Source organism: Marmota flaviventris, chromosome 15 (assembly GCF_047511675.1).
Source record: "Marmota flaviventris isolate mMarFla1 chromosome 15, mMarFla1.hap1, whole genome shotgun sequence".
NCBI classification, from domain to species: domain Eukaryota; kingdom Metazoa; phylum Chordata; class Mammalia; order Rodentia; family Sciuridae; genus Marmota; species Marmota flaviventris.
This window is the reverse complement of record NC_092512.1, coordinates 22,512,334-22,523,235: the sequence shown is the minus strand read 5'-3', so window position 1 is coordinate 22,523,235 and position 10,902 is coordinate 22,512,334. Positions and strand designations below refer to the sequence as shown.

At 38.9% G+C, this 10,902-nt stretch overlaps 1 pseudogene; it reads right to left on the bottom strand.

The window, feature by feature from the left end:
- Nucleotides 1–3,880: 3,880 nt before the first annotated feature.
- On the bottom strand, nucleotides 3,881–4,495 carry LOC114102700 (grpE protein homolog 2, mitochondrial pseudogene; annotated as a pseudogene).
- Nucleotides 4,496–10,902: the final 6,407 nt, after the last annotated feature.

The window sequence follows — 10,902 nt, the reverse complement described above, 5'->3', positions numbered from 1 at the left end:
CTGTGATGCCCGTCCTATTAAGCGGCATATGTTTTTCATTACTGTTGCGAGCCAGGGAAATGTCCAACCTCGAGTATCACCTGGAAGGAAAAACTAAGAATTTGCAGAGGGAGGGGAATGGGAAAATAAACAAGGAGAGAAATGAATTACAGTGGATGGGGTAGAGAGAGAAGATGGGAGGGGAGGGAGGGGGGATGGTAGAGGATAGGAAAGGTAGCAGAATACAACAGTTACTAATAGGGCATTATGTAAAAATGTGGATGTGTAACCGATGTGATTCTGCAATCTGTATTTGGGGTAAAATTGGGAGTTCATAACCAACTTGAATCTAATATATAAAATATGATATGTCAAGAGCTTTATAATGTTTTGAACAACCAATAAAAAAAGAATCAATTTAAAATAAGCTGTGGATACAATTAATATAAATATGAATAAATAGATAATAGGGCCTTTGAGATCAGATATTCCTATACTGTGATACAGTGAGAAAGGGCATAGACTCCTCTGTACCTGGGTTCAAATCTTAGGTAGTCAGGTAAGATGGCTTCAACTGCAAGTAGTAAAACTCACAATGCAACCAGATTAAATAAGAAGGGCACTGATTCTCTCAACTAACATCTGTTCAAAGCAAGGGCTACTGTAGCCAGCCATTGGATGTCTGGGCTCCATGTCCATCTTCCTAAAATTCTTTTGATTCTAACACCTGAGGGACAGCAAGATGGCCACAGGTGTCCCAGGTCATCAGTTCTCATATTTCCTGGGCCCAAATTATATCATATGCCCATGTCTGCACCAGAAGTAAATAGGTCCACCTAATTGGCTTAGACAAATAAAGATACACTTTCTGGTTCAAAGATAAAGCTAGCTTCCCTAGAAAAATAGGATGCTCACAGAAGGAGGAATAAAAATAAAAATACAATTCTTTTAGGAAAGAGGAAATGGGGGTATGGAGTATAGGGTTAGTGTTAGGCAAACAACAGTGCTACAAGGGGTCAGAGCAGCATCTATAGCCTAGAATTTGGGAAGTGACAGTATTATGTAGCTCTAGAGAGGATTTAAGAAGGAACAGTCACCCTGACAACATTCTCCATGTTAATAAAAATGTTCTGCAATGGATTTTCTTGTACAACAAATATAAATATTACCAGAGTGGAAATGATATCAGAGACACAACAAGGTATTTCAGGGAATGGATCTCACCACATTTTCCTTCTAATTCTTAAGAGGGAGGTAGCACTCTGGGGATCTTTCAGACTAAAGGTGGGATGGATGGATGATGCCAGAGCAGGTGGGGATCACAGGAGTGAATTTAGAGGTTCAGAAGTATTTATAAAAGAAGAACATGAGAAATGTTTGTGAGCATGAAAATCTTTTGTATCTTGATCTATTAATATTTATATCCTCATTGTGATATTAGACTATGGTTTTAAAAAGTGTCATTGTTGGAATAAACTAAGAAAAAGGAAGCTAGTACTAGAAGAAAAAGTAGGTCCAACCCTATATCATGTCAGCTTAGGAACTGACTTCCTTAGGAACTCGGAAAACACAAGAAGTACAATAAAGAACCAATAAATGATACAGTATCAAACTAAAAAGCTTCTTCACAGCAAAGGAAACAATCAAGAATGTGAACATAGAGCCTGCAGAATGGAGAAAACCTTTACCACTTGCACCTCAGATAGAGCATTAATCTTCAGGTTATACAAAGAACTCAAAAAACTTTAACACTAAACCAAACAAAAAAACTCATAAAAACAACAACAAAAGAAAAACAACCCAATCAATAATTGGGCAAAGGAACTGAACAGTCACTTCAGAGAAGAAATACAAATGGTCAAAAATATATGAAAAAATTTTCAACATTAGAGAAATGCAAATTAAAATTACACTGAGACTCCATCTCACTCCAGTCAGAATAGCAATTATTAAAAATACAATTAACAATAAATGTTGGTGAGGATGTGGGGATAAAGGTACACTCATACATTGCTGGTAAGATCACAAATTGGTGCAACCACTATGGAAAGCAGTATGGAGATTCCTCAGAAAACATGGAATGGAACCACCATTTGACTCAGTTATTCCACTCATTGGAATATACCCAAAGGAAACTTAAAATCGGCATACTACAGTGATGTGGCCACATCAATGTTTATAGCAGCTCAATTCACAATAGCCAAGCTATGGAACCAACCTAGGTGCCCTTCAACAGATGAATGGATAAAGAATATGTGGTATATATACACAATGGAATATTCCTCAGTCATAAAGAAGAATGAAATTATGGTATTTCCAGGTAAATGTATGGAACAGGAGATTATCATGCTAAGTGAATTAAGCCAATCTCAAAAAACCAAAGGCTGAATGTTCTGTCTGAAATGTGGATGCTAACACACAATACATGGGGTGGGGAAGAGAAGTTCATTGGATTTGTTGAAGGGGAATGAAGGGAAGGGGAGGGGATGAAAATAGAAAATACAGTAGAATTAATTGCTCATAGCTTTCCTAGCCTTGTATTTGAATACTCAAACTAGGTATCCAAACCTAGTTTAATAAATAAAGGAAACACAGGTGACATTGTGTACACATTGAGTACAACCACAAGAACAGTATCCTTTTATTATTATTATTATTATTATTATCCATTAAGTCATTTATTAGACATATCTTTTATATAATACCAGTTGTAAGACTAAAAAAAAACTCCACATAGATTCATTAACTTTAGGAGGTTAATAAATAAGAGGGAAGCTAGATGTTTTATACAAATATGACTTAAGATGGATACAAAAACTAAGGATTTAAACTTATCTGGCTTGGGGATATAGCATAGTGGCAGAACGCTTGTCTAGCATGCATGAGATCTTGGGTTCCATCTCCAGCACTGCAAAAACAAAACAAAAAAAGTTTGTCAATGTAATAGAGGCAGTGATTTGTTAGCACCAATTAAACCAAAAAGAAATCTCAACATAACCAAATGAAATGAGAAATTGTGGGAATGTAACATTTTGTCCTGATCACCTTTCCTCATAATCTAATCTAGGATCCTAAGGCAAATTTAACCAATAGGACATAGGAGTTGGGGCTGGTGGAATAAGTGGTTATAGGTAGTTACCAATATAGACTCAATTATCAATACAGTCTTTTCCAAAATGTCTGTCATTAGCTGTTGGTGCTGCCTCAGTTTACCTGAAATTATTATATACCTAGTGAAGCTAAAAAATAATTGCTTGCTTTAAAGGGATGTAGGGATCTTGAATTTTCTAATGCTCCCTGCTTTCCAAATGGAATTGGAAAGGGGGTAGGTTTCCCAAAACAAAGCATGTATGAAGCCTAGCAGGGACGATAAGGACAAAAGATGGCTAAACAGAAAAGAATAAAACAAAAAGGGGAAATCCTGAAAAATCTATGTATATAAAAATTAATCCAAACAATCTAAACATATACAAGTGTAAAGCTTTAACATCTAAATACCCAAATATTGGACCAATCCATGCTGTCCCCTTTTCCCACAAAATACAAGACACTGTACAAGATACTGTACTAATTTGAACCACTAGTTGAAAATACGTGGTTAAGAAGAGGATTTTGGATTCAAAGTCATCAAAGTACCAATTTAAAAATAACTTTTATAAACATATTTTGATAAAGGCCATAGAAACACTTGTCACATTGTTCAAATGCTCCATGGCAAGACTTCTGATGAGACCAAACAGGTCTCACGATATCAAGAGAGTATCACAGAAATAAAGCCAGTATGACTAAATCCAAATCAAGTCACATGAAGTGCCTCATGTACAATACAAACCTAGTTTAATAAATAAAGGAAACACAGGTGACTGTACTCTGGGAGAACCTACAGTTCTTCATGGCCTGTTCATAATCTTGTCTGAGACTCTACTGCCACTTGAGTTAGTCTAAGTACGGCCATGAAGTTTGTCGCCATCTTGCCTTGCTGATGCCACTGTGCCAGGTTGTACCAAGACACCAGCTGGCACATGAGGAATTCATGCTCATGAAGATCATGTGTATCACCAATGGAGTCATCTTCTCCAGGCCAAGCTGGCAAACCCACTTCTCAGCTTTGCTTCTCAAAGTAACAGTAGTCCAAAAACTTTTTCCAGAGTGAACTTCGGGTCCCCAGGTTTTGTTTCTTCAGAAATGCATTCAGTTGTCTTTTCCAGAATGTCTGCTACTCCCACCAAGTCCTTACAGAAACTCTGGATTCCAAATATCGTGGCGTCTTCCACACGTCTCTGGGTTCTTCTTATGTTTTCACAATCAGCTACAGCTGTCTGGTATCTCAGTGTTAAATCCTGGGCTTCTTCTCCCATTTAACAGCTTTTAGCTTTAAGGCTCGTTCAGCAAGAGAGAGCCCAGGCTCATCAGGAAGGTCCTCAGAACTGCAGTCTTCACCAGCAGTTCTCTGGGTGGCAGTGCTGAATGGGTGCAGCCATACCCAGAAGGGTTTTTTTTTTTTCTTCCTGATCATTTCTCTACCTCACCAACAAACTGCCAAAAGAACTGCTATGCGAGGCCAGGAGGTCAAGAACAGGATCCTGATTAGAATAAGTTATACTCTGTGTATGCATGATATGCCAAAATACATTCTACTGTCACGTACAACTAAAAAGAACAAATAAAAAAAGAAAAAAGGTAGTTATCATTTCTTTCAATTGCAAGTGAACTCACAGTCACCTCAACATAAAAAGTTTAAAACATTGTATTAAATCAGTATTTTGCTTGATAACTGAGTTGTTTTGTTTTGTTTTTTTGCACCCGCTAAATTTTTTCCTGTGACAGGTATCTCCTCACACTTAGGCTGAGTGCCACTTTCTAGTAAATTATCTTAGGCAAATAAGATATCCTCCCTAAGTTTCGGTGTCTTCATATCATATGCAAAATGGGAATGACAGCAGTTCTTATTTTGGGGGTTTTTGTCAGGATTAAATGATAACACATGCAAAATAACTATTCTAGTTAGTTATATAATTATATCGGAACATGGCAACTAGAGTGTGTAAAAATGGGCACACATGATTATAGGGCTTGGGTTAGAAGAAGAGTTTATTTTGTTTAATGACAAGTGACAGGGCCAGTGAGGGTCCCCAAAATGTAGCCCTCTATGCTTGTTTTAATGCTCTGCTGTCACCACCTTGAAATTCTTATTAATTTTTCAACAAGAGGCCACGTGTTATATTCACACACACACACATGCTCTTTTCCTTGTTTTTCTTGTTAGTATTTGTTCTGCATCACTCCACAGATAGGTAACTAGTCCTGTTCTCTCCACCACCCTGACTTTTTCAGCACTGGGAAATGAACTCAGGGCCTCACACATGCTAGGCAAGTGCTCTTCTCTTTGAGCTACACTCCCAATTCTTTTTCTCTTTGAGACAGGGTCTCATTAATTTGCCCAGGCTGGCCTTGAACTTATGGTCCTCCTGCCTCAGCCTTCAGAGTCACTGAGATTAGAGTCATGCACCACAGCACCCAGCTCAACTCTGTCTCTCTTTATTCATAGCGTGAGAGAGAGCGAGCGAGACTGGCAGAGTCACTGTCTCCTCCCTGCGTGAAGACAGAATGTCTCTTACCTCAGCAGGCAGGGCTGTTGGTTCACCCCGAGAGGCAGCTCTGCTCTCAAAGCTGTTCTCCATAACTCAGTCCCTTTGTGACAGCTCCTCATTCCGTGATGTTCTTCAGATCCTACCAAAATAACATTTATCTGCAGGTGGAAACCTCACTGGCTTTGTGAGTGTATGGCGAGCGGTGGCCTTGTGTGGGCTTTCCCTCCAATTTTGTGGGTTTGAGTACTTTTGCCTGGTCATTTTTCATTAGGTTAAAGAATTTTGTGGACAAGATCGGGGCTTTGCTTAGCCACAGTGAAAATAAGTCTGTGGGTCTTGAAGAAACAGAGGAGGCTCAAGAAGAAAAACACAGAAAATCACTAAATTATCACTTTAGTAATATTTCCAAATTGTCAAAACCACTCTGAAGGCTGTCTTGCTCATGAGAGGCATTCTTGGGGTTTTACAGACAGCGTGGGGAAGGAATTACTCTGTCAGATGGCTGAGGATGTAGCTAGTAAAATGATCCGGCAGAGCAATATTGTCTTTGGAGCTGACAAGGGTGAGTCCTATTTATCCAGGTGCAGTGCTCATGTGCAAATGTGTCCACTCAGCCCTCCGCCTGTAGGCCCTGCCAAGATGGCCAGGTGTTGCCCTGGGCTAGCAGGTTTAGTGTTGGGAAGGTTGCACCTTGCCTGAAGCTGGGGGAGCCAGGAAGGGTGTCAGTGGCACCTCATGGTGAAATGATGTGCCTGCGATAACAAAGAACTCTAAACCAAAGGAGCCCACAGTAGAGGAGTTCCAACCAAGCTTAGAAGTGATGAAAGTGAAAAGAAAACTTAGCTGGGGTTGGAACTGTGGCGAGGGTTGTGACAGTTCATAAATCAGTGAGTCTGGAAAATGTTAAGTCTCAACAATAAAATTGAGAAGTTGCAATACTGTCATTAAACTCGTATTATTTTAAAAATAGTAATTGTTAACATGTGTGTGTGTCTTCCCTCTGCAGATATATCTTATTTATTCATAGGAAAGCCTGCATTCTCTGGGAGAGAGTGTAGTGTATTGGCTCATGAAATGGGTTCTGCCACTGCCAGCCATGTGATCATGGGTGGGCTGATTAAGATCTCTGAACCTCGGATTATGCATCGGTAAACCAGGTTTAATAATAATCGTCTCTATAGATGTGGTTTTCAATTATTTCTTGGAATAAGAAAGACAATTTAATATCACAATACAATATGCTAGACACAAACATATATCCACACAGGTATAATTAAAACAGAGTTTTTATTAAATGATGTGTCCCATTATTATATTTGGTTCACTCTTTTTCCTTTGCATTTTATTTAAGAAATACTGGTTGTGACCCACTAATGTGATTTCATAACTTAATGTTTCAAAAATACTGTGGAAGATTAATATGCATACTAAAAAATGCAATTTACATAAAATGCTTAACTCACAATACTTGGTCAATATATATAAATTTCTGTTTTTCTTCCTTCTTGACCTATCAGACTTAACATTCACTACAATTTGTTTATGTATAATGTTTATGGAGTTGTCGTAATACAGCTAATACAGTAAACTAAAGATGTTAAGTTTCGAAGTATCAGTTCTGAGTTGATGTGGCTGATGATAAGCTGTTAGACACCTTGACTATTCACTGAGGATTTATGTGATCCTGGGTTATATTTAGTTTACAACAAAACTAATCAACAATACACGAAATAAGCTTTTCAAAATTGCTATACATGGATTGTTAGGGATAACACTTGTATTTTCAACTCAGGCTTCAGATTAGGACAATTTGGAGAACTTTTAAAATATGGCCAATGACATTCTTCTAATAGTCTGCATAGAGCCTGAACATCAAGATTTTCCAACATGGCCTCAGGTTAATCCAACGTGCAGTCAGGGTTAAGAGCTGCTGCGTTTTACAGTGCTGAGACTAAGACACCAGTAGGATAAAGAAAAGTAGATATAACATAGTGAGAACTTTTCACCACTCCTCCAACACCCTAATCCCATCAAATATTATCTCTGCTGGAAGACAAGTTCTGGCAATTTGTTTGAATCATGGTATGCATTTACCAGTTGTAAAGTGAAATTTCCTTGCACATATTCTCAATGCAGATTTCTTGCTAATTCCAACCAGCTGGTGTCTGGGTTGGTGTGAACTGTGGGGGCTGTTTGTCATTCTATCTTCCTGGGCCACCTCAGGAGGGCAGAGACTGTCCAGCTGCCTCAAGCCTGCTATCTATAGCAGTTTATAGTAAGTATCTTCTTCCTCTTTGTCCCCAACACCTTGGTCCACTCGTCTGCTGTAATGCCCTGCAGATTATGTTATACTCCATCTTTTTCTACGCTTTCATCCCTCATAGGCCGTGAGTCTTTAGACCATACTCTGTGTTTTGGATGCCTTTATGTTTCCCCCACCTAGCACAGGGCCTGAGTTTTTGCAGGGGTTCAGAACATTTTGCTGAATAAATAAATGAATGACTTTAGTATTCAGGGAAGTCGGTGGCTGTCTGGGAGGCTGGGGCAGAGTTTGGCATTACAGCCTCTCTTGACCTGTTCTTTGGATCACTCCAATCCTTTTGCTGGAAATGGGGGTTTTCTTTATTGTAATATCAAAGGGAAGTAAGTCAAAACCTGGTGTCATTTGCTCACAATTAAAAATCCATAAATTGGAAAGCCCTGTGCCAGGGACCTCAAACTCTGTGATGGATTTCTGGTTTCTGAGCACTAGTAGCCCTAGTAACGTGGCCAGTTGTCTCCTGTTTTGGAAGCCAATATGATACAGCAGAGAAATCAAATCTCCTGAGAACTAAAGGTTTTCAAGTGCATGCTACCCTCCTAGCTGGGGCTGGAGTTCCTTAGCCCAGGGCCTGGACTTCTGGCCATTGGCAATGATCATGATCTAATACATCAGACTGGTGAAGAAGCAGTTCGAAAAGTATGATTTTTCAAATCAACCAAGAAAGCTGGTTAATTTTTCTTGGAAGGAATAGATGAGTCTGGGTGATCCTGGTCTTTGCAGGGAAGCAAAGGAGATCATAAGTTACAAACATGAAATGCCTGTGTTTGATCTCTCTCCCTTCTCAGAACAGTTTTTTTTTTGGGGGGGGGGATGGGGGAGGTACTAGGGATTGGACTCAGAGGCACTCAGCCAACGAGTCACATCCCCAGCCCTATTTTGTATTTTATTTAGAGACAGGGCCTCACTGAGTTGCTTAGCACCTCACTTTTGCTGAAGCTGGCTTTGAACTTGAGATCCTCCTATCTCAGCCTCCCAAGTAGCTGGGATCACAGGCATGCGCCACTGTGCCTGGGTTCAGAACATTTTTATACACCATAGATTATTTACTTCTAATCTGAACATAAAGGCTTATATGTACATGTAGCAAATATCAAAAATATTAAGTCTTTGGAAGACACTAAAAACCAATCATAATCTCATTCTACAGAGGAAACATTGGTGGTATTTTTGCATGTACATTTGCTCTCTTTTTATTAGGTGTGTGTTTATATTTGTGTTTGCATATAGCAATATTATATTTAACTTCATAACCAAGCTTTTCACATAAAATACACTATAAGGGCTAGGAGTATAGTTCAGTGGTAGAGTACCTGCCTAGCATGCATAAAGTTCTAGGTTCAATTCCCACTACTTTAAATAAATAAATAAATAAATAAATAAATATCTGCGCTTCTAAACTGTTTATCTATGCTTATTTAGTTACTGAAATTTCTCTTAAATAGACCTTGAGAAGTACATTCTTTACCTAGTCTAGCAATCTGGTACCAGGAATTACTTATGATTGTTGGTGCATCTGTGGAAAGACATTCAGGTCATTCTGGGTTAAATCTCTTTCTCTGTTTATAGAAATCAAAATCTGTGCTAAGCACAGTAAGTGCTTGATGAACTCAGGAGGTGTTCAGTTATGTGAATGGGATTGAGCAACTCAGGTATATCCACAATTAGGTGTGGGTTTGAAGGTCATATCAAAGAATCTTGTAGAAGCTGAAGTTCATCTCAGGCACCCTTTCATGAGACAGTCTGAGGGACATAACTGGAAATACATGATCCACTGACTCCTGATCTATGTAGAACCACAAGGTCTGTTCTTAAGACCTTCAACTGTCTGGGTCTTCATTTCTTCATCCTCAATAATGGTGATCCTGACACTTAGCTCACAGGGAGGTGATGTAAAGGACGTGAGAGTTGTTGGGAAGGGTTATGAAAAAGAGCTTTCCATGGACCCTCAATTGAGTAGGATTCCTGCCCTTTTTAGAACATATATCAAAACATGATTATTTCGAATTCCCTCTGATGAAGAAATATGACTGAATAGGTATCCTGAAAAAGCTCTTGTTTTTCCAGTTTCAAATTGGGGTTTCACATGTAAGTGTTTTTATTTATTTTCATGACATATGCAACCAGTGCACCTTTTGGTCTCTTGGAATCTGGTTTGTTTAATAACGTCATCTTCCAGCTGTGCTTGATTTGCTTTTGATGAGCACTCACTCTAAACACTATGCAAACATCAGGTTTAGGTTATGTTGACAGGAAAGGAAATACTGGAGGCCCATGCGGCTTATTCATTTATTTGTCTGTGTATTAAGTCATTCAACAAACACTGAACATTCCCTTTGTATATGCTGCGATAAATGTTGGATACAGAGGTGAAAGGGACCATCTTTAACCCTCAAAAACTCACATTCCCGTGAAACTGGAAGACTTGTCAAGAAATTATGTTGCAATCTGATAGAGTTATAGTAATTTTCTAAATACTCTTGAGCTCCTTCTCTGTGCCAGAGAGTTTTCTGAGGCTGAGATATAATTGTGCATGCACAGCACTTGGCTCCCCAAAGATAATGCACTGGTTGGAAGAAAGTTACAATTTGGCTGTCCTGAATGCTGAGATGAAGGCATTGAACTTTATGTTTGTGTTTTGAATAAGTTTTCAATGGCAATGAGGAAAATGGATTTCTTGGTGAGGGGAGTGGGCATGAACATTGTCAGGGAGAAAGGTTAGGAGTCTTATCCAGTTATCTAAGAGAAAAATGAGCCTATAATCCCAGTAACTCTGGAGGCTGAGGCAGAAGGATTGCAAGTGTGAGACCAGTCTGGGAAACTTAGTGAGACCCTGAGACCCTGTCTCAAAAGTTAAATTAAATTAAATTTAAAAGTCTAGGAATATATCTCAGTAATAGTGTGCCCCTGGGTTCAATACCCACCACCACAATAACATAACATAACAAAATTAAAATGATAAGTGCTTGAATTAAAAGCAGCAGTGGTGATAAAAGAGACGAAGGGATGGAT